The sequence below is a fragment of the Camarhynchus parvulus genome, chromosome 24 (assembly GCF_901933205.1).
Source record: "Camarhynchus parvulus chromosome 24, STF_HiC, whole genome shotgun sequence".
Classification (NCBI taxonomy): Eukaryota; Metazoa; Chordata; class Aves; order Passeriformes; family Thraupidae; genus Camarhynchus; species Camarhynchus parvulus.
The window spans coordinates 7,685,403-7,709,202 of record NC_044594.1 but is presented as its reverse complement, the minus strand read 5'-3'; the positions used below and the strand labels follow the sequence as shown (position 1 = coordinate 7,709,202).

The following is a 23,800-nucleotide window of genomic DNA, read 5'->3' as shown; positions in this document are numbered from 1 at the left end:
TTTTTGCCCAGTGTGCAAATGTCAACCAAAGCAGGAGCAAGGATCTGTTCGGAGAGTGGGAGGGACTGGGTGGGTTGAAGGGAGCACCATAAACAGTGGGCTGTGGTTTGGTGGGATGGAGGGTGAACACAAATTTTCAGTTTGGTTTCTGGGTCGGAGCAGCTACAGCCACTGTGGGAAGAAGGGGAGTGGTGTTAGGTTGGCAAAGTGGACAGAATTTGGCATTTTGTTCCTCTCACAACCTCTGGGCTGTCATGCAGGTGAGAGGGACCATCAAGTGACACAGAGACACACACAGAGGCATTGCTCCATCCCTCTGGATGAAAATTACAGCATGACACACCCAGAGCTGCTCCTGGTGATCAGAGCTGCAGAACAGCCATGCAAAGACACTGCCCTGACATTTGTCACGAAGACACTGCCCTGGCATTTCCCAAGGCTGTCCCTTTGAACCAAGGGCAGGGCTGGGTCTAAGGAGCTCAGGGCTGAGTCTAAGGAGCTCAGGGCTGGGTCTGAGGAGCTCAGGGTTGGCATTTCAGCATCTGGCCTGTGCCACTGCAGGCAGTCCTGTGTCCAGTCTGGCACCACAAGGTGATGATTGCCTGGGGAAACTCCCAGAGGGGAGGTAATTCCTGTGCTCAGGCAGGAGAACAGACAGTGCTGCTGGGGTGTGAAGCTGTGGCTGGGACAGCAGCAGAGGCTGACAGCTCTGTGGTCAGGAATCTCGGGGATCTCTCCAGCTGCTCCCAGCCCCATGCCTGTGCGTGCCCTGCTGAAGCATACTGTCCTGGATTGCCAAGCACGTTGTTTTCTGTTTGCCATCTGTATGGCAGCTGTCCTCTGTCAAGTGGGCAGTTTTCCTTATCTCTTCCATACCCACTCTTCCCTCGGGGAGACACCTGCTGATAACAGCTGTTGAATGTCACTGCATGACTGATAAGAACTACAGCATCCCATTGGGAGATGTGAGCCCAGAGGGAGGAGCCAAGCATTCCTACCCGGATAGAATCTGGAGATTCTGGAACACCAGCACGGCTTCTCCACTGGATTTCCCAGAGGAGCAGCAGCTGCCTCTTCCCCTGGATCTCCAGAGGCAGAGACTGCACCCTTCTCCAGGATCCCTGCTCCAGCAGAACCACCCCTGACACTGCAGGAGGGCTGAGCCACAATTCCAATGGGACTGCTGCCAGCACCCTGACACACAGGGTGTCAGGTTGTGCTCTGACTCTGTCAGTGTTGGTTTAGTTACTGCATTGTTTATTTTATATTTTTATTTTTTTCTCTATTAAAGAACTGTTATTTCTGCTGCCATATTTTTGCCTGAGAGTCCCCCCTTTTAATTTCAAATTTATAAAATTCAGAGGGAGGAGAGTTTACATTTTTTTCCGTTTCATTTTCTCCTGCCTTCCTTAGCAGACACCTGTCTTTCCAAACTAAGACAAACACCCTGCTATTTACTGAGGACTGGCCCTGGTGCTGTCCCTTTGCCCCTCACAGCCCTGCCTGATGAGCTGGTTGTTCACTGGAGAGAGGCACCACTCCTGTCCATGCCTGGCTCTGAGCATGGATGCTCCCAGCACTGCCAGATGGCAAACACAGGGAGAGGAGAGCAGGGAGCTGCAGCTCTGCTTCCTCACAGGAAAAAAGCCTGGAGGGAGCGAGCCTGCCCTGGCCCTGCTGCTGCCTGGCTCTGGAGTTGGGAAGAGCAAGACGGAGCAGGGTCAAGGACTGAGCCCTGAGCCCCAGGGTGGCTGGGGCAGCACAGGGTGTGGGGCTGCGAGTGTCTCCTTTAGGTTTGCACGTGTCTCCAGCCCTGTGGAAACAAACCTTACATAAACCTAGCCGGAAGCACAGCATTAATATTTAAAAAAATGACATTTAAGGCATTGGATGTGTGCTGTGCTCTCCAGCAGTGTCTCTGTGTTTGCGTGTGTGCGCTCACGCTCCGGGCTTTGTTTTCCTTTTATAGTGGATTGTTGTGTGTATGTGTTTTACTCGGGGTGTTCTGTGCTATAATAAGAAGGGGGAGGGAGCAGGGAAATGCTGCTCTGTTTATACACACTGCTGTCAACAGCGATGCTGCCTCTTCCAGGTTCACATCCTCCCTGAAGCTCCTGGATCCAGGCAAAGATTCCCCCCTTGATCCCAGGATCCTGCAGGACTGCCTGAGCCTCTCCTCCCATTCCCTCTCCTGGAATTTGGCCCAGGGGGGTGTGGCACAGCCCCATGCAGGGTACAGACAAGTGGATATGTGAAGGTTCAAAGGGACAACCTTGGGAAATGTCAGGGCAATGTTTTTGCATGGTTGTTCTGCTGCTCTGATCACCAAGAGCAGCTCTGGGTGCGTCACACTGGGATTTTTGTCCACAGGGATGAAGCAATGCCTGTCTATGCCCCTCCTGAGCTTCCTTGATACTTTTCCCAATGCTTTCCACCTTTGTGAGTCTTCTGAGGCACTGGTGCAGGGCTCAGCCTGAAATGTTACTGCTCACCCATAATTTTATAAATCTCAGGTGTAGCACATCTCCTTCCCCTCCCCCCTGAATTTTGATGTGTTTAGGTGTTGTGGCAGGAGCATTTTTATGCCTCTTCTCTTCTTCTTTTTTTTTTTTCCCTGAAATATTCACTGAATTTGCCCTTTTCTCATTCTGATACAGGCCTCAAGGGACAGATCCCTCCTATCCATCTCCAGCATGCCATAACAGCCTGGGACAAGCTGGAAAAGCACTGGGTCTGAATCCACCCTTTTGATATAAGTGGACATTGTGCATTTTTAATAGACATGGAGCTCAGTGAAACCCTTAGTACTAGCTGAGCTGGCACAAAATTCCCAGGCAAGGAGTCTTTGGAGCTGATCTCTCCCTAGGTACCTTGCAGAAAATGAGACCAAGGACAAAAAAAGGCCACGTTTCCCTTTGATTGCAGGAGCTGCTGTGTTTTGCAGAGGGGGTGGCTGAGCAGGAGCTGCCTGGCTGTGCATGAAGGACTCTGGGCTGGCAGTCCTTGTTCATCCTGTTCTGCCACAGAGTAGGTGCAGCTTGCAGGGAGAGGCTGCTCAAAGCTCCTTCCTTCCAGCATCACCTTCATCTGGAGGCTTCATCTCCCTGCTTTGTCCAGCACATGTTCAGCAAAGCTCATTTCCACCTGAGGCGGGGGTGTGGAGCCCTCCAGCTCACCCCGCTGCAGGAATAAGGAGTGTGGGAATCCCTGTGCCTCTGATGCTGCAGCTGGGCTTTGTCAGCGGGCCTGATCCTTTGTGGGTGACGTTTGGATTTCCAAACTTCTCAGCAGAAATCTCTGCATCCCCTGGAGATGCACAAGTTAAAGCTGGAGTCTGAATGCTGTCGGTTCAAAATCAAAAGTTCCAGTGAAAATGGTGGGAATCCCTGGTGAAGATCCCTGAGGTTGCTCCATGCTGTGGATCCCAGATCCCTGTGTACTCTAGCTTCCACCAGTCAACAGAATGATGGGTTTTGTTTTTTTTTTTTTTTACTTTGTTCTCCCTTTTTTGGTAAAGCATAAGTAAATCTGTCTATACCTACAGGTTTCCATGGCACTGTAACCTTACAGAGAGGGAGCAGCAGGGGAGGATCTGTGGATCTGGGCACGTCCCCTGTGGAACAGGGAGAGATAAATGGGGGTACTTGGAGAGGATTGATGTGGTTGGAAGCAGCTCAGGACAGGTGAAAGGTGCCTCACCCCCAAGCTCAGCAGTGACTTTTGGCTCAGGTTAAACTGCCCAGCTGGCATTTGGAGACACACTCACTGTGGTGTTCAGCCTGCTGGGAGAGATCTGCTGCTGAGCAGGGTCAGCTACTAAAGGGCAGGATAGGAGATGAGATCTTTTTTCTCCCTGGCCCCTCAAGCCCTGCCTTCTCCAAGTGATCCCCAAGGAGGAAGGGAGCATCCCTGTGGTTCTGTGCATGGATAAAGGTCTCACACAGGTCCTGTGAGCCTGCTGGGCTGGGTGCAGATGTCACAGCTCAAGGGCAGCCCTAGTCACATCCAGAGCCTCCTTCCCATGGGAAAACGCTCCTGCTGCCCTTTGTCCAGTGCCAGGACCCTTGGGCAGCCCCCAGGAGGGACATGGGGGTACTCAGTGTCTGGGTGGGGATGGCTGAGCAGGGCTGTGGGAAGGCTGGTGCTGTGGGGAAAGGCAATGGGATGAGCTGTAAGGAGGGCTGCCCACTGCTCCCAAAGCCTGGCTGGGCTCAGCTGGGAGCCACCAGCACGGGCACAGGCAGAGAGGAGCTGAGGGGGCTCCTCTGAAGAGTTGGAAGTGGAGCCAAGCTCTGCCTGCCACCCTGGGGGCTGGAGGGGAGCCTTGCCTCACACCCAGCACATGGTCACCTTCTGAGCTTCCTCTGAGCAATGCTGAGCCCCCTCACCAGCCAGAGCCTCTCCATCCCCATGCCATCCCATGCCATGCCATCCCGTCCCGTCCCATCCCATATCCCATCCCATGGATCCCATCCCATTATCCCATCCCATGGATCCCATTCCATCCCATATCCCATCCCATATCCCATCCCATATCCCATCCCATTATCCCATCCCATTATTCCATCCCATATCATCCCATGGATCCCATCCCATCCCATCCTCATCCCCATCCCCATCCCCATCCCCATCACCATCCCATTATCCCATCCCATCCCATCCCATGGATCCCATCCCATTATCCCATTATCCCACCCCATCCCCTCTCTCCCCGCGGCCGCAGCTCGGGCTGTGTTCAGGGTGAGCAGAGCAGATCCGATTCTTCCCGGGGCCCTTTCCCGGCTGTGGCCGCCGCTGTCGCAGGGAGCGGTGCCCCTGCCGGAGCGGGATCAATTGGTACAGACCATTCCCTGAGCATCCCCTCCTGTGGCAGCCAGAGCCTGCCGGCGCTGCTCTGGATACAAAGCAGCCACGCTCTGCCTCCTTCCTCCCGCATCCCGCTGGCCTCCTCCTCCTCCTCTTCCTCCTCCTCCTCCTCCTCCTCCCTGTTTGCTCGCTCTCTTTCTCCCCCGAACGCCAGGCTGCAGAAGGCAGAGCTGCGAGCCGGAGCACAGCGAGGAGCTCCCCGAGGCTGCTCCTGGCCGAGGGAAACGCGGACAGGGATGCGATGAAGCAGCGCCGTGCTTGTTGCCTGGATTAAGAAAGAAAACATTTAAAAAAAAACCTAAACAAAGCGAGAAAAGCACCACAAACCCGGACGCAACAAACGAGGCGGAAAGAGGGGAGAGGAGGAGGCGGAGGTTGCTGGATGGGCGAGGAGCCGCTTTGAATCGTGCCTCTGTTCGCAGGGATTAGAGCATGAATGGGAGCAGCTTCCCGGCCGCGATGGAGACAGAAGGCGGCTCCGGCTGTGCTAACAAGGTAACTCTGGCTGCCTCCTCCGGCTGCATGGCTGAGCCGAGCAGGACACGCATCCTCTGTGCCCAGGGTGTGTGGATGCAGCGGGCAGGGCACGGGAGGGAGCAGGAGATGCTCGGAGCGGTTTTTCCCTCCCCTCCCAGCGCAGTGAGAGGACGCAGAGCGGGTCCGGGGGGCTGCGGTGCTGGAGATTCACTTTGCCTCCGCTTTGCCTGAGGACACCGAGCTGCTTTCCCCGGGGATCGCTCCAGGAGCTCCCAGCATCGCCCTCCCGACCCTGCGCTGCCCCGGGGTCCCTCGGGCTCTCGGGGACCTCGGTGGCTCTGCATCCTCCCGAGCATCCGTGCACAATGAGGGGAGGGAGGTGAGAGGCCACCCGGAGTTGCTGTTCCCCTCCCTTGGTCATCCTCTGCCTTTTCTTCGCACCGGAGAGGGATGGGATGCAGGAGGAGGGGGAACTGAGATTGCATTCAATCGTGCCAGCAGTGCCGAGAGCCAACTTTGAGGCTGCTTAAAGGGAAAAGCTTCCCGAGTGCTGTGTTTTTCTGGGGGAAGAGGAGATGGCTGAGCAAGGCTTTGCCGTCTGAGGAGGGGTGTCTGTGTTGTGGTGTGGAGTGGGAGTGGGAGCGGATGAGAACCAGAGGATGAGGGAGAAAGTCAGGGCTGATCAATGAAGCTGCCCACAAATGATGCTTTCCTCTCCCTGCTGGGCCTCTCTCTGACTCAGTTCCTGGGTCTCTGACTGTGAAACTCCGAATTTCTCTCAGTCAGGGCAGACAGCACAACTTCAAACAGGGCTGCGAGGTGCCTTTAGCCAGATGTTGGGGAAAGCCCCGAGGAGAGCCCGACGTTCGCAGCTGTGGAGCCCCTCCCCAGTTATTCCCAGCGAGCCGAGCTCCTGCCTGGCCATCCCTCACTACCTCGGGCAGGAATCCTGCTGCTGCCACGTCCATTTGCTCCCATTCCCCTCCTCCCCTTGCCTCCAGGGGCTGCTTGATGGCTCCTGGCACGGGGTTAGGAATCGTTTGCTTTGATTGCTGAAATAACGACGTGTCCCAGAAGTCCGCGCTGGTGCGAACACGTCCTGAGCCCCAGAGTGCCACCAGTCCCTGTAAGAGCCTGGATATGCAGGAGCAGTAATGCAGGAACATTAAGGGAGTTTGTGGCCCGATGTGAGGCACTGGCAGAGACTCTGGAGTCTCTTGCACTGCTCTGCACACGCTTGGATTTTTTAGCGTCCCTGAGCATCCACCTGAGGGAGTGGATTCGCCAGGATTTGGCTGGAAGGTCACAAGGGCTGGGATTTCTTGGCTTACCTGGCAGAGATGGGACTGAAAGGGTGTGGAGAGGAAAATGGAGGCACTGGGCAAACAGTGGGGAAAATACCTTCTTTCTGTGTGAAACTCCAAACTCTGGTGTCTGTGCCGGCCTCGAGGGATGTGGATGATGTTCTGGTGAAGGAATTCAAGAATTAGGAAGAATATTTCTCCCAGGAGGGTTAATTCTGTGGTAGGGGCTTTGGAAATGGTCAAAGCCAGCAGGACAGCGGCTGTTGCTATAATGGGAAGGCAGCTGATCAATAATTTTATTTTCCTGTTTGAATATTTATGGGTGTGGGGAAGGCAGAGGAAGAAACATGCAGTCAGTGATGCTGGCTCTGGGTACATTCCCATTCCAAAGGGATCTGAATTCCAATTCCTGGATTTCAAATCCCTTCCTGCACCCCTCCATGGGCATTCCTGGGGAAATGCTGGGGGGATCCCAGCAGTGCCCTGACAGCTCCAGCGGGAGCTGGCTGACCCAGCAGGATGCAGAACAGGGGACAGAAGCCTCATGTTCTGCTTCTCTGGGACAGAGAAGCCAAAGGATCTCCCTGAGGGTCTCCCTCACTGCAAGAGTCCCCAAGAGGAGAGGGGCAGAGCTTTCCCACTTGGCTTCCCAAAGTTTCCTGACCCACCAGGGTGGCTCAGAGTGACCAAAGTGCCCCAAGCCAGGCAGGGGCTGTCACCCTGTCTGTGTCACAGCTGGCACAGGGCAGTGCCACCAGAGCCCAGCCAGGCTCAGGGATGCTGGATCTCCTCTTGCCTGCCTGTTTGTGGTGCATCTTTCTGGGGTTTCTCTGCAGCTGCGCACCTCTGGAGGCCAGGAGAGCTCTGAGTGCCCCCAGAGTGCAGGGCTGGTGAGGTTTCAGCATCCTCAGCCCTGCTGCATCCTCCTGGCAATCCTCAGGGAGATCTGGCCTAAGCTCACCAAGAATCCTTCCAGGACTGAAGTGTGAGCACACACTCCCTCCTTGGCCAAAGCTGGCTGTTCCCAAAATGCTGCTTTCTGAACCCAAAACAGGGCACCTGCCCCTTCAATCTCTTCCAGCCCTCTCCTGTTGCCACAGCACAAGCCTTGGGAAATGACAAGAACTGTCTTAACAAGGGACACCAGGGCAAATGTTGCGTTTCATTTTTCAGTGGGTTTTGCAGACATGCCTTTTGTGGTGATTTTGCTCTCTCTTGCCCTTGTTCTATTTCTACTGGCTCAAAAAGGAAAAAAAAGTTCTGCAAAAAAAGCAATTTTTAGTTCCTCCAACAAAACCCAGTGAGCAGATCTGAATCCAGAGAAGGACAGGAGCTGGTCCTTTCTTGCATTTCTGTGCATTTTCTGTGGCAGGGATGAGCACTGCCAGAGGCTGCCTGAATTCCAGGACTGCTTTTCAGCAAGATCCCTGACCTCTGGGGATGCAGCAAGCCTTGGTCAGCATCCTCCTCTGTGGCCGTGCCCTCAGTGGCTCCCTCAGCCGGCAGGCCTTCATTTCCTGCCTTGAAAAGTTCGGTGGGCTGCAGCTGTAAGTTGTGCTTAGCTGGAGGAGCATTTGGTGCGGCTTTGATATCTTGTGTGCTGCTGTGGTCGCCAGAAACTGATGCCTTGTGCAGGCTGGCCTAGAGCAGAGGCTGGACAGAGTTACAGAATAAAGCAGGGATTTATTAAAAGGCCTCAAAGAATCCACCTTGGGCAGTGCAAGAGCCCAGCCAGGGCTGCACCCAAGATGAACCAAAACGGTCCCAAAATGCACGACCGCTCCCGGGGTCTCTCCCTTGGATCAGTTCTGCTCCATTTGCATCTTGCAGTTCATTGTCCCATTCCAGCTTTAGCCCAGGCAGTCCCATCCTGCTTGTTTTTCTCTCTCCAGCCCACGGTGTTTGTGCTCTTGGGCTGAGATTTGGATCATTTGTCCTTGGTGCCCAGCTGGAGCAGGAATTGTTTTGTCTCCCTGCTCTGTGCACAGAGCTCAGCATCCCCTCATATGGGACCCAGACCCACACAATAAAGCAGCACAGAGTGTGAAAAATAGAAAATCCAAAACCTGAGGCATGAGCTTCAACCCACCCGAAGGCAAAGCTTGTTCTGGGATCCATGTCTTTGGAAGGTGCCTCTGTGGGTCCTTTTTCCCTGGGATGTGTTGTCGGCTCATGTTCTGCCTGAGGAGATCCTGGATCAGCCACCTGCCCCTGCTGTGCTGCTGTGGTGGCAGGAGGAGTGACCCATGCCAGGAGGGCTGAAGGGTGAGGACGGACTCTCCCTTCTCCTCCTGCATTTCTTGACTTTTTGTGTTTGGTTTGGCCATCAGGGCTGGATTCACCTCCAGGAGCTGAGGAGGGATTTGCTGAGCAGACACCATGGGGTACGGTCCATAATTAATCTCCATCTCCTGCTGGAGACCCAAGGAGCAGCCCCAAGTGCTGGCAGTGCCACGGGGTGTGGGTCACTGTGGAATAAATCCTGCTCCAGCTGTGCTGGGAACTCCACATCCCCAGGGAATGACAGAGTGGGCAAATTCCCAGTGCTGGGGAGCTCATCCTGCTCTCTCAGTGCTCTCTCCTAGAAATTTAGGCACTTCAGCCCTCCTCCTACACTTATCCCTCTCCCTCTGTGGGTTTTTGGTTGTACCAAGTGTCACTTCCCAAAAGACTTTGTTCACAGGCTCAGAAAATTATTCCTGGGCAGTAAAACACCTTAGAACACAATTCCACACCCATTTTTTCCATCCTGGAAGGGAGTTCCTTCCCCCTGCACAGTTCTGAATAGTAGAATACCTTAGAGCACACTTCCACAGCCCTTTATCCATCCTGGAAGTGAGTTCTTTCATTCTGCACAGTTCTGAGCAGGAATACACCTTGGAGCACGATTCCACACCCATTTTTCCATGCTGGAAGTGAGTTCCTTCCCTCTGCACAGTTCTGGGCAGTAAAACACCTTAAAGCACAATTCCACACCCATTTTTCCATCCTGGAAATGAGTTCTTTCATTCTGCATAGTTCTCACCAGTAAAACACCTTAGACCACACCTCCACACCCATTTTTCCATGCTGGAAGTGAGTTCCTTCCCCCTGCATAGTTCTGGGCAGGAATACCCTTTGGAGCATAATTCCACAGCCATTTTTCCATCCTGGAAGTGAGTTCTTTCATTCTGCAGTGTTCTGGACAGGAATACACCTTGCAGCACACCTCCACACCCATTTTTCCATGCTGGAAGTGAGTTCCTCCCCCCTGTGCAGTTGTCCTCACTCTGTTCCTGCCCTGCCCGGGTACCACAGAGCCTTGAAGGCATTTCCCAGCTGCAGTGGTGCCTCTGAAATCCCTCCAGCTCTGCTCTCCCTGTGAGCCACGGCCAACACAACACGATATGCCTGCCTGTGACAGCAGAATAAATAGGAAATGCTCGAGATCCCCCTCCTGCCTGCATCTGAGCTGTTTTCCTAAAGCCAGGACAACAGCTAAGCCTCTGTCTAGGGATTTTTGTGCTGTTCTTGAAGAGCAGTGCAGAGGAAATGGAAAGCTGTGGCTCAGGAGGAAAAGCCTGCTCACCCCCAAAAAATGGGGAACCTTTTGCTTCAGTGTTCTGAAGGTTGGGGTGTTGCCTCAGGTAGGTTCAGCTGTAAAGAAAAAGAGGACTTTCCAGGGTGAAGCTCATCTGATCTAAAGGAATTCCCCTAAAACAGACCAAATTGTTGTTTGCAAAGAGAATAAAGACAGGCGGCTCTGCTGAGGGGACCTCCCTGCTCCTGTGGCCCTGCAGGGAGCAGGAGAATGAGGCACACTTCACTCTCTGACAGGACACAGAGCCATGGGATTTGTCTCAGTTGCCTTGCTGGACATCATTCCTAAATGCTCTGCAGGTTACTCTGCAGATGAAAGGCAAAAAAACACCCAAAAAACCAAAACAAACAAACAAACAAAAACCCAACAAAAACCAAACCAAACAAACAAAAACAAACAAACAAAAAACAAACAAACAGAAAAATAAAAACACCAAACTTACTGGACATCATTCCTCAATACCCTGCAGGTTCCTTTGGCACCTAAAGGCAAAAGAAAAAAAAAACCAAAAAAAAAACCAAAAAAAAACCAAACCAAAACAAAAACACAAAACAAAAAACAAGCAAAAAAAAAAAAACCACAAAAACCCAAAAAACAAACAACAAAAAAAAAGAAACAAAAACAACAACCAAAAAAAGGCTACTCCAGGAGAAACACCCCGAGTCTGCCTCACCTTCCATTGAGCTGGAAAGAGCCCAGAGCAGAAGGAGGGATGCTGAGGCTGTGCTCTGCATTTCATGAATGGATGAATGTAGAGACACTAGAGGGGATTTGGAGGGGATTTGGAAGCCTGCTCCAGGATTTGTCTGGCACACAGAGCATTTATAATACTTCCAGCATTATCATAACATAATGCCAGCGTGATTTGGGGCCCACTCGGGCTCTCAGTGAATAAAGAGCAGCACTCCTGTCACCATCAGGGGGACAGGGATCTCACTTGGGATGAGTTGGGGTTTGCATGGTCCAGATTCTTGTCCTGGTGGCCCCAAGCAGGGGCTGAGACGCTCTGGTGTGCTGCTGTGAGGGTGTCAGTGTGACAATGGGTGGGTCTGGTGTTTGCTGGGTCCCCCAGATGCTGGTGATGGAGAGAGATGGGGAGACTGACTCAGTGATCAGAATCTGATTTTATTGTGGGATACAAACACTTATATACTATTTCAGGGAGACTAGCGATGTGTGCTGCAATGATTAGGTTAAAATCACACGCACAAACTTATGCATATAACAACATCTCTTGCTTGCAGAGTTTAATGGGATTTTCTTTTTCTGGTAAACCTGTCTGATTGAATCTTCTTGCAATCCAGGTCTAATTTTCAAAGTTCCATTTGCTTTTGCCAAGGCATGCTGTTATCAAATCTCTGATGTTAACCAGGTCCAAAGTCCATCATCTGTTTTGTGTCCCCCAACATTCCAACACCCAGATGAAGGAAGGAATGATGAATCTGACTCCACGTTCTCAGAAGGCTAATTTATTATTTTATGATACTATATTATATAAAAGAATACTAAACTATACTAAAGAATACAGAAAGGATACAGACAGAAGGCTAGAAAGAATAGTAATAAGAACTTGTGACTCTTTTCCAGAGTCCTAACACAGCTTGGCACTGATTGACCAACCCAGGGCAGGGATCAGCTGGGGTGAATCCTCACCACCACACCTGGATGGAGGGAAGCAGGAGCTGCTCTGAGGAGCTGGGGCTGGGTGTCCCCTGCTCTGTGGTCAGAGTCCCTGCCATGCCCTCTGTGCCCTCTGTGCCTGTGGGGAGCTGTCAGTGCAGCCCAGGGGCCAGGCTTTGGGTGTCAGAACCCAGCACATCCCTCTGGCTGGCCTGAGCAGCCCAGACCCTGCCAGGGGGCTCAGGGACCCTGGCACAGAGCCCAAAATGCCCCTGTGGTTTTGATTGTGACCCATGGAGCAAATTACCAACCTTATATGAAGATTTGCAAGCCATGACAAATTAAGTAGAATGATAGTGAATTTATCATGGGGTGAAAAAGTAGATTTTGGGGTTTTTAGAACAGAGGATTCAGGGGGCAAGATGGAGGGATCTGGGCATGTCCAGCCTTTCTCCTTCTTCTTCTTGGCCTCCGTCTTCTGCTGTGATGTTGACACTTACAGATTGGTTTAGAGTAGAAGCTCACTGTCTAACACAGGTGATAGGTATTGGGAAGTAATTGTAAACATCGTACACGTAGTTTTTAGTATAAAGACATAACACAGCCCTGGGGCAGGCAGAGTGCCTGGAACTGTCCTGCTGGATGGACCTCAGCTGGACAGGAGAAAGAATTTTATAGATAAGAAACAATAAACAACCTTGAGACCGAGAAATTAAGAGCTCTGACTCTTTCTTCAAGCACCAGGCTGGGAAAAGAGACTTTGGAACTTTCCTCGGGGTCACTCTGAGCAGCAGAGGTCCCGACATTTGGGGAGTGGGCAGGAGCTGAGGGACCCTGAGGGACATTGGGCAGTGGTGAGGGGGAGGCTGGCCGGGCTGCTCCTCCTGTCCCTCACAGAATAACCATAAATCCCCAAAAAGGAGGGATCCAAGCCAGAGCAGATCCCCTCTCCTCTCCCTGAGTTCTGGCTGGGAAGGGAGCAGCCAGCAGAAGGGATTTTGTCAGGCTGGGTGCAGTACCTGGAGACTGGTTTGGCTCATGAATAACTTGATATTTCTCCTGAATAATAGATGCACGTGATGGCTGCTGAGAGGCAGGGCTGGGAGGGGGCTGGGTGCCTGGAGGAGGGAGGGAGGGAGGCACAACAATGGGGCTGAACTGGGCTGAGCTGGGGGCTGGAAAAGGGGCAGAGGGGATGTTTGGGTGTGAATGGGTGTGACTGAGGCAGAGAGGGGCCTGGCTGGTGTTTTTGTGTCCTCTGCAGTCAGCAGGAGTATATAAGTGTATATTTATATAAAAATCTATTCTACAGTATATATATAATGTATATATATTATATTCTATTATATAATTACATTATATATACATTCAGTATAAAAAGATATTTATATATATAGATTGTATATAATATCTATTTTTATATAGAGAGTATATAACATTGTATATTATATACATTATATATGTACACATATATATGTATTATATATGTATTATTATATGTATTATATATATGTAGTACATTATATATGTATGATATATTATATTATATTATATTATATTATATTATATTATATTATATTATATTATATTATATTATATTATATTATATTATATTATATTATATTATATTATATTATATTATATTATATTATATTATATTATATATGTATTATATATTATTAGTGCAATACAGCACGGCCCCAGAGCTTGGGCTCTGGGGCTGGGGAGGGTGAATATTTGTAATTTGCAGAATTTAAAAAATTCTAATTTATTAGTTAAATTTTTATTCTAAAAATATTTGCAAATATTTGCCATTTCTCTGCCTCCAAGAGGGAGGCTGTGGGCTGTGTCCATGGCAGGAGAGCAATGTTTAAATCACAGGTGCTGTGAATAAATCCCAGCACAGTTTATGCTGCAGCTCGGGACATTCCTGACCTGGGCAGGTTTGGGAGAGCCCAGAGGCTGGAGCTGAGAGCCGTGAGGAATTTTGGGAGTTCCTGGCTGTGCTCAGACCAGCAGGATGCTGTGAGAGGCAGCCTCTCTCTTCCTTGAGAGACAGCTTTCACCTGACTTTCTAGTGGCACGCTCTGCTTCTAATTTGGGAGAGAGGGAAGGATAATCTGGCACAAGGCTGCCACCTTTGAGAGGCTGCCAGGCACTTTGTGGCACTGTCTGCCTGCTCCCTGCAGCCTGAGATGCAGGAATATTCCTTCCCTCCTGCCATGCCTGGCTCCTGAGGAGGCTGCAGAGCTCCAGGAGAGGCTGCTCTGGGTGGTGTGGGCTGCTAGGGACAGCCCAGGGTTTGTTCAGATGGGCTCTGATCCACTTGGATGGACAGCAGCTGGTTAAGGAGATTGGAGCCACACAAGTCACTGCTGATGAATAATTCTGCCAGTGTCTTTCTTATAATAGTGTCACATTCAGCAGGCATGACTCGGACATATTCATCTTCCCAGAGCGTGCAGCTCCTGGAGTGACCTTCTGTGAGGCTTTGGAAGTGTTGTCTTGTGTTTGTCACATCAAGGAGCATCAGTCCTGACATGATTTTTAGCAGGGACAAAAAATTACTAGGGCTGAAATGGGGAGTATTGAAAAGAGAGGTTGGAAGCTGTGTGGAAAAGGACAGCTCTGAGAGCTCAGCTCACTCCTGGGTGGCCCAGTTTGAAGCCTCATCTCCCTTGGAGTTAGTTATTCTAAGTTATTAGTTCCTTTAACTCTGAAATTCTCCCAAGTGCAAGCAGCCAGAGTTCAGAGAGGAGCACAGGGAAGGAGCCTGGCAGGCACAGCTGTGAATAAACCCACTGTGAGATGAATCCCCAGCAGCAAAAGGGATCTGCCTGGATCCTGCAGGTGGAAATTGTGTCTCTGCCTCCAGCCTGGCAGGCTGGCCTCAGGAAAGAGAAAAAATGGCAATAAAAGGTGCCTTTCCATAAATAAAGCCCAATTTCTGCCCTTTGTGGAGGCTGTGGCATTGAGAGGATGCAGGAATTGCTGTCAGGTGCTGGGCTCAGGGAAATGCTGCACACCACAAATCTGTCCCTGTTTTGGGGGTTTTGGGGGTTTTGCACTGGCAGGACACGTGTGGGAGGGGAGCAGGTGGACCTGAGCTCTGTCCCTTGGCTTTGGGAAATGTGACAGCTGTGAAGCCCCTGGTGGCAAAGGATTGGTGGCAATCCCCTGAAGCTGTCACCCCACACCTGCACCTCCTTCCTTCCACCCGTTTGTCTTCTAAAAATGCTGCCAGCACCGTTTCTGCCCTGTTTGTCTCGTTCCAGAAGGCTCTAAAGGCGAGAGGCTCAGAGTTAATAAATAACTCACCTGAGAGCCTGGGTTATCCCAGGGCAGAGCAGGGTCTGAGCTCTGCAGGGCTGAGAGCCAGGCTGGGCACAGAGCCTGTGGAGTGGGGAACAATCCAAATGTGGGATGGGATCAGCCTGTGAAGTGGGGAACAATCCAAATGTGGGATGGGATCAGCCTGTGGGGTGGGGAACAATCCCAGTGTGGGATAGGATCAGCCTGTGCCCCCTCTGCTGCTCCTGCTGTGGGACACTTGCAGCTTGTAGAGCTTGGGGTGCTTCCCAAAGCTGTGCTACACTGGGGGGATGTGGGAAAAGGGGGTCAGGGAGTGCAGGGAATCCTTTCCAGAGGCAGGATGGCAATCAATGGCTTCACTCTCTGCTGAGAACCAGCGCACTCAGAGAGGCTGAGACAGAAAATCCTCTTTTTTGTCAGCATGACAGCAACTGGGAGGACCAGGAGTGGCCAGATGTCCTCCCTGATGTGCCAGATCCTTATTTCCATAGCCTGCATTTCCCATGGAGCCCCAGTCCCTGAAGCTGCAGAGTGACCCCATGCAGCACCTTCAGAGCCCATGCAGCTCTGCTTCCTCCCTCTCTGTCTCAACCATCATTTCTGCTCTGGCTCATTATCAACTGAGTCAATGAGTTTAGTAACTCATGTTTTTAAAGATTAGTCATCTATAGGAATGACATTTGAAAGACTGACAGCTCCAATCAAATCACAAGGGCTGCTCTTGTGCTTGAAGTTGTTTAATTAAAAAAAAAAGGTAAAATCAACCTGACTAATTATGTGTGGTACCCTGAGATGCAGCTGAGGGAAGAACAGACGTGGTCCTAGGAAGGAGGGAGATGCCAGGGTGGTGGGGTGTGGGTTGGCCTGAAGGGAGCGAGCTGGAGCTCTGTGGATGTTCCCTTAGCCCTGCTCCCTCCTTGGGCAGGGCCTGATCTCTGCCAGGCAGGGCTGCTGACAGTGGTAATAATAATAATAACGCTGTGATTTGCCTGGTTGATTTGAGATGTGCCATAATTACTGCATGATTACAATATTCTTAGAGCAGCCCTTACAAACCCCCCCAGCTCCTCAGAGCTCCCCAAGGGCTCATCTGGCACCTCACCTTGCAAGCAAAGCCTGAGGGGAGTCTGGGTGTTACTGGGATATTTTATTAAAAATCCCTTTGCCAGGATTTCTTCTCCTGGGAAGACGAGAAGCCTCAGCTTCTCCATGTTCTGCTCCTCTGGAATGTGATTTAGGGAATTGTTTACTTAGCATGTGAATTGTTTTTAATTAATGATCAATCACAGCCAGCTGTGTCAGGCTCTGGTCAGTCACAAGTTTTTATTATTCATTCTTGTTCAGCCTTCTGATGTCTCCTTTCTCTTTCTTTAGTATAGTTTTAGCGTATCATTTTCTTATAATACAACATAACATAGATGACATAGGATGACATAGGATAACATAACATAATATAATATAATATAATATAATATAATATAATATAATATAATATAATATAATATAATATAATATAATATAATATAATATAATATAATATAATATAATATAATATAATATAATATAATATAATATAATATAATACTAAATTAGCCCTCTGAGAGCTTAGAGTCAAATTTCTCATGTCTCACCTCATCCTGGAGACCCCCCACAACACCACAAGATCTGGGTGTCCCTCAGGCAGCTCTGGCTGTGCCAGGTGAGGGCTGTGTGCCCTCAGCCACCTGTAGATCAGAGTTCCCTGCTGCTCACACTCTCTGGGGGAGTATTTGGTAGCAGGATGGTGCTTGGCCAAGCAGGACAGGCTTTTCCAAGGGCTGAGGATGCTCCTGGGAAGGGCAGGGGCTGGGGAGTGGCACCTGGGGATGCTTTTCTTCCTGTGACAACCTTGTGCTCAGTGAGTTATGAGGTGTGCAATGCTCAGCTTCATTCTGTCTCCAGCTTCTGCTTTGATGCCTTTTGGGGCTTCCTAAAACAGAGGCCAGACAAAATGAAGAGACTAAAAAGCAGTTCTATTTATTGAAGGGCCTTCAGGTACATTTAGGGCAGACATAACCCACCCAGAATGGACAATGGGTCACGGGTTTCACACTTTCATAAGTTGGGTCCATTTGCATATTGAGGGTCAATCTGCCAATTCCAGCTTCAGCTAATGAAGTCATTGACCCCAAGTTTGCTCCCCCAACTCCCTTTTGTTTCCATCTCTGGGGCCTGAGGCAGTGAGGTGTCCTTGATTGCCAGGCCTGGAGAGGAATTGCTGTGTCTGCCCAAAATGGGGAAGCAGCAGCTCCCACTGCGTGTGGAGTTTGGAGTTCTACACTAAAGAACTGCAGGGTTACAAATAGATGGAAAATAGAAAAACTGAAATCCTAAGGCACCAGTTTGGCTCCTCCATTTTTCATTCAGAAGATCTGGATGGGCTTGGACCTTGAGTGATTCTAAATAGAGGAGAAATGACATTTTCCAGGCCATAGGATTGGGCTCTGCCAGCACTGGTGCCTCTGCCTTCGCTGTGCTCAACCCCTGAGCTCCCTGCGCCCTGAGATTCCTGGCCAAAATTGGGCAGCTATTTCCATCTCACCTCCAGAGCAGGCTGAGGTGAGCTGAGCCCAAATAACTCAGCCACAAGGAAGCCAGAGCCAGAACCAGGCTGGGGTTGGAAGCTGGACAAGGCTGAACATTCATCCTGTGCATCTCCCTCTGAGAGCCAAATCCCATTTCCTCTGGCAGGGCTGGAACAGCTCTGGGTTTATTGGATTGGCACAGGGGGTTTGTGCTGCTGGAAGAGAAGGAATCATTCCCTGCCAACCACCTCTCACATGGAATGGGCCAGGTTATCCTGGGGATGCCTTGTGAAGGCTGGCCTGGAACAGAGGCTGGACAGAACTAAAGAATAAAGCAGGGATTTATTAAAAGGCCTCCATGGATGCACCTTGGGCAGCACAAGAGCCCAGCCAGGGCTGCACCCAAGATGAACCAAAATGATCACAAAATGAACCCAAGATGAACCAAAATGGCCCCAAAATGCCCGACCACTCCCGGGGTCTCTCCCTTGGATCAGTTCTGCTCCATTTGCATCTTGCAGTTCATTGTCCCATTCCAGCTTTAGCCCCTGCAGTCCCACCCTGCTTGTTTTTCTCTCTCCAGCCCACGGTGTTCGTGCTCTTGGGCTGAGATTTGGATCATTTGTCCTTGGTGCCCAGCTGGAGCAGGAATTGTTTTGTCTCCCTGCTCTGTGCACAGAGCTCACCATCCCCTGATATAAACCCAGACCCACACACTGAAGCAGCACAGAATGTGAAAATATAAAAGCTAAAACCTGAGGCATCCCTGACATGTCAAAGGTTCCCAGGCAGACAGAAGTTCATGTTCCCTGGGGAGAGAGCTGGTGAGCAAAGGATGATGAGAGCCCCTCATGGAGCCCTGTGAGCTCCTTTGAGCAGGCCCAGCAGGCTCAGAATTTGGGCAGGGAGCAAAAATCCACATGGGAGACCATTTAAAAATGACCTTCCAAGCAGGGTGTGTAGGTTTGTGGCTGCACTAATGGACTGCAGGACTGCAAGCACCAATTGATTGTGCTGCAAGCTGCTGAATTATAGTTAGGCATCTGCTTAATCATGCCAAATCCCCCCCTCACTTCCCTTTCCACGCTATGGCATCAAAGAATCAATGTTAATTCCTCAGTCCCATTTGTGACTCCTCTTTGGGCACCCAGCACTGAGCAGGGATCAGCATTTGAGCCTCATCCCTTTAAAAGAGCCATCTAACAGGGATGGGAGCTGGGAATTTTCTCTCTAAGCTGATGTAGTGGCTGATTTCTTGTCCAGCTGCTGAGCTGGGAGCTCTGAGTGCCACTCTGAGCTTTGCTGGAGTTTCCTGAAAGGCCACAGGAGTGAAAACCTGCTGGGAATATTCCCGTTGGTGCCTTTTTGGGCTACCTAAAAACAGAGGCCAAGCAAAATTAAGAGAATAAATAGTGCTTATATTTATTGAAGGGCCTTCAGGTACATTTAGGGCAGAAAAAACCCACCCAAAATGGACAATAGGTCACAGGTTTCAGACTTTTATAAGTTGGGTCCATTTGCATTTTGGGGGTGAATCTGCCAATTCCAGCTCCAGCTAATGAAGTCATTGACCCCAAGTTTGCTGCCCCCAACTCCCTTTTGTTCCCATCTCTGGGGCCTGAGGCAGTGAGGTGTCCTTGATTGCCAGGCCTGGAGAGGAATTGCTGTGTCTGCCCAGAATGGGGAAGCAGCAGCTCCCACTGTGTGTGGAGTTTGGAGTTCTACACTAAAGAACTGCAGGGTTACAAATAGATGGAAAATATAATAATATATTATTGCTAAATATAATATAATATAATATAATATAATATAATATAATATAATATAATATAATATAATATAATATAATATAATATAATATAATATAATATAATATAATATAATATAATATAATATAATATAATATAATATAATATAATATAATATAATATAATATAATAATTATTGTTGTTGCTATTATTATTATTATTATTATTGTTGTTGTTGTTGTTGTTGTTATATAATCTATTTCAAATAGATGAAAAATACAAAAGCCAAAATCCTAAGGCATCACTGTGACTGGCACTGCTACATCGTGAATCTGTTCCTGCAGTGCTCTGGTGTTGCTGGGACAGGAGGGGACAAGGACTCTGGCTCGGGGTGCAGCAGTTACCCTGGGAGCCTTGGCAGCTCTGCTGTGCAAAGGTGGCTTGGAATAAATCAGGAATTGAAACATGAGTTTACCTAGATGTCACAATAGGAAATTAAATGAATGACACACACACAAGCTGAGAAGTCCAAGGTAAAAAGAGAGCAGTTTATTTCTGAACTCCAATACTTACAGACTTTCAAATGTGACCACGGACTGGAGGATGAAATTGCCACCTCTCCAACCACACTGGCCAAACCAACAGTCCATCAATTCTCTCCTCCTCCAAAAAGAAATGCAAAACAATAATTATTTATATGAAAAGTGCCTGAGAAACTCCATTACAAAAATGTAAACATCAGAAGGCTTAGAAGAGCTTTAGAAGAACAGGGTGACACCCAGACACTTCTCAATTGAAATTCCCAATGTGGCTGCTCTGGGTGCTTCTGACCATCAAAGCTGCTCCTTGCAGCTCTTTCTTGGAACTTTTGCAGCTCCTTGCAGCTCCTTGCAGTTCCTTGCAGCTCTTGCAGCTCTGCTCCTCTGCCCCAGCTCTGAGCTGCACCTGTGGTGAGGAGCAGGGAGGGGATGCCAGCTGGGAATTCGCAGCACTGGAATTCCAGAGTGCCAGGAGCACTGTGCCTCCCCCAGGCAGGAGCAGCCTCTCTCTGCCCCCAGGCAAGGAACTCTCCTGCCTGTCTGGAGCATCTGCCAGCCTGGACATTGCTCAACATCCAACAGCTCCTGCCCAGCAGTTTCTGCATCACCTCTGTCTTCAGGGACTGGTGCCTGCAGCAGCTGCTGCTGTTTCTAAAAGTGATGGAGAATTTGGATGCCTTCATGTTTTTTTTGGAAAAAAAAATCACCTCTAAGATATTTGATGTTAGCTATTGAAAAGAGAATAATCATGTTTTTAAGAACTAAATCCCTTTTTAAGGTGATTTAGTTCTAAAAAGTTCCCTTTTTAGAGAACTCAGTGGTGGCTTTCTGCAGTGAGAGAGGGAACTTGCTCACAGCTCTGCGAGCTTCTTTCTCCCCTTTTCTTTTATACATTCGAATTGGGTTATTAATAACTCCTTTTAAATAGAGCAGGATTTATTTTCTTCCAGGGGTAGGGAAGAGCTCTTTAATTAAAAGTGAGTGCTGATGGCTGTGGGGCTGCTGAGCTGCTGCCAGGTGATGCCAAAGGTGTGTCCCACCCTGCTGTGCCTCTCTGGCTCTGGGTGTGAGAGGAGATCAGTCTCACCTCCAGGTCTGCAGTTGAGAATTTTGGGAATTGGGAGATAAATTGAGCCCTTGTGGCTTGCTGGGCACAGCTCTTCCTGTTTGAGGGTTGGATTTGTGAATTTTCCCTGGTGCCATCGTGTCCCACCAGCCCAGAGCTACCCACAGAATCCTCCACCAATAATTCACAGAGGATATAAAAGCCTGGGGCTTCTCTCAACCATCACCAGCACGAGATGTGGGGTGGTGGAGGTGATGGAATCCTTAATCCAGCATCAGTGAGCACCAGCCTGCCTCCTTTTATTGTTGTGTTCTGCTGGTTTGGGTTGTTAGGCTTCCTTGGGTACAGGGGGAAAGGAAAGGAAAGGAAAGGAAAGGAAAGGAAAGGAAAGGAAAGGAAAGGAAAGGAAAGGAAAGGAAAGGAAAGGAAAGGAAAGGAAAGGAAAGGAAAGGAAAGGAAAGGAAAGGAAAGGAAAGGAAAGGAAAGGAAAGGAAAGGAAAGGAAAGGAAAGGAAAGTGAAAGGAAAGGAAAATGAAAGGACATTTGGCTCAATGATTCAGCCTTGCATATCCTGGAAAAATGCAGTTTGCTGGCCTGCAGGTTGGTGAGCTTTTTCCTCTGGAAAAGTGGGGTTTGGTCATTGTGACCTGCCACCTGCTCCCATGAGGTGTCACGTGGCAGCTCCTGCCTCCAAACCCCTGGGACAAAGCATATGCAAAGCCTATTATGGAGCTGTGGAATTCAGCCTGATCTCGTGGAAATTGGGTCATCCTTTGTTAATGTCACTTTTTCAGATCCATGGGAGTCAGCAGTGCACACACACTCGGTGCAATGCAGAGCACAGAGGTGAAAATGGAGAGCCTGGGAATGTGTCTGATGTGGGTTGGGCTGAGCAGAGGGGACAGCTCAAGGTGTGCTGTGCCACCACATGAGGAGAATTCGATGAGAAACCCTTAAATGAGCTAATTGTTGGAGCATTTCCACCAGCAACCTTAACAAAAATCCACCAACTTTTCCCAAAGCAAAGCAACTCCCAGTTGCCTTTCTACTTTGGGAGTGGGCTGTAAGTCAAACAGCTTTTTATCTTGGGAGAGATCCTTCTTAAAAACCGTGTGAGAAGTGCAGCCCTTCATCAGGGAGGACTGGGGGCAGGAGAGGCCTCCTCATCCCACTCCTGAGTCAAGGCACAGCTTTCCTGGAGCTGCCAATCCTGAGCAGAGAAGAGCATCCTCTGTCTGATAGATGAGGAATGCCATGGCTGACCCTCACAATTAAAAGGCAAATATTATGTATGTGTTATGAGAAGTTTTATAGATTTATAGATGATATATAACTAGACTATAAATATTATAACTGTTATATATTATAATAGTTATATATAATAGTTATAATACATAGTTATATATATACTATTATATAAAAATATATATTTATATATTCATATAAAATATATATCTATTATATTTATTATATTTATATTATATATGATTATATTTCTTATATTTATTTTATGTATAAATACATATTTTATCTATAATAGATAATATTATATATTATATATAACTATTATATCTATATACATTATAACTATATATTAAAACTATTATATATAATAACTATATAGGTTATATATATAACTAGATATATTTATATAGATTTATAGTTATGTTTTACCTCCCTTGTGTTGTTATCAGGGGTGCCCTGGGTTTGGGATATTTGGGAGGCTGGGATTGTTACCATGGCAACCTCCACTAAGGCTTTAAGGCAGTGATTTCCACCCCTGGACAGCAAAGAAGGAGTGGATGGACAGAACTTTGGGAGGAGCTGAAGGGTTAAAAAGCAAAATCTCCATGGTGTGGGTGAGCACATGGTGAGGAAGATCCTCTGCTCCTGGTGCTGTAATATTTTCTCTATTCAGTCTTCTGTTGTATTTTTGATAAGGTTTTAATAAACCATTCCAGTTTTTGGAAGTGAGCAGCATTTCTCACATCTGGAAGCAGAAAGTGTCCCTAAATCTGGTGTCATTCCCTGGTGAGGCTGTGCCAGCACCCAGGACCCATGGCAGCCTCACCACTGCTGGTGCCAAGTGTGTGTGACACATTTTTTTGCTCCTGCTTCGCTTGGCACAAGAAGGTTGCAAAGCCCAGGTTCAGCCCTTTCCAAAATCATTTAATAAAAGGATTCCTGCCTTTTCCAGCCTTGGAAAAGATCCCTTTGCAGCAGCAAGGAGAAGAAGTGCAGTGCCTGTATTTAAGGAGAAATCTGGACAGCACTTGGGCACTGTAGTGATGGCTGCAATGTGAGAGCCTGTCCAGGAAAACAAACACATTTAGGACAATAAATCCAATATTTTCAGGCTTTCCCAGGAGGTGCACCTTGCTGTTGGAAGCAGTGGGACCTTGGGACTGTGTCACAGCATGAGAGCAGGGCCACCACACTTCCTGTCCTGATTCTACCACAGAGGGGGGATTAATCTGGAGAAGAGAAAGTTTCTGATGCTTGTTAAAATTTGGCTGAAGCTCTGAAACTCAAGGGGTTTTATGTTTTCCAAACTGGTGGGTGGTTCATTCTAATTCTGGATATGCAGTTTATTCACATACACAACTAATCCTTTTTTGAATCCTGTTAAGTTCTTGTTCTTCTCAGTATCCTGTGGCAATAAGTTCCAGCAGCTAATTGTGCTTGTGTTGAGCTCCCTTGATCCACTTTACTCATTCTTGCTTT

At 48.9% G+C, this 23,800-nt stretch overlaps 1 protein-coding gene across 6 annotated transcripts in view; it reads left to right on the top strand.

Annotated features, from left to right (window-relative positions):
* Positions 1-4,719: 4,719 nt before the first annotated feature.
* Positions 4,720-23,800, top strand: part of B3GAT1 (beta-1,3-glucuronyltransferase 1) — a 42,936-nt gene continuing 23,855 nt past the window's right edge. For 5 of the 6 annotated variants that reach the window (XM_030965058.1, XM_030965057.1, XM_030965055.1 and 2 more), the window contains exon 1: positions 4,896-5,361. The gene's annotated coding sequence lies outside the window, so the exon portion shown is untranslated. Of the gene's footprint in view, positions 4,741-4,895; positions 5,362-23,800 lie in introns of those variants that run through there. The other variant, XM_030965054.1, reaches the window with a different exon arrangement.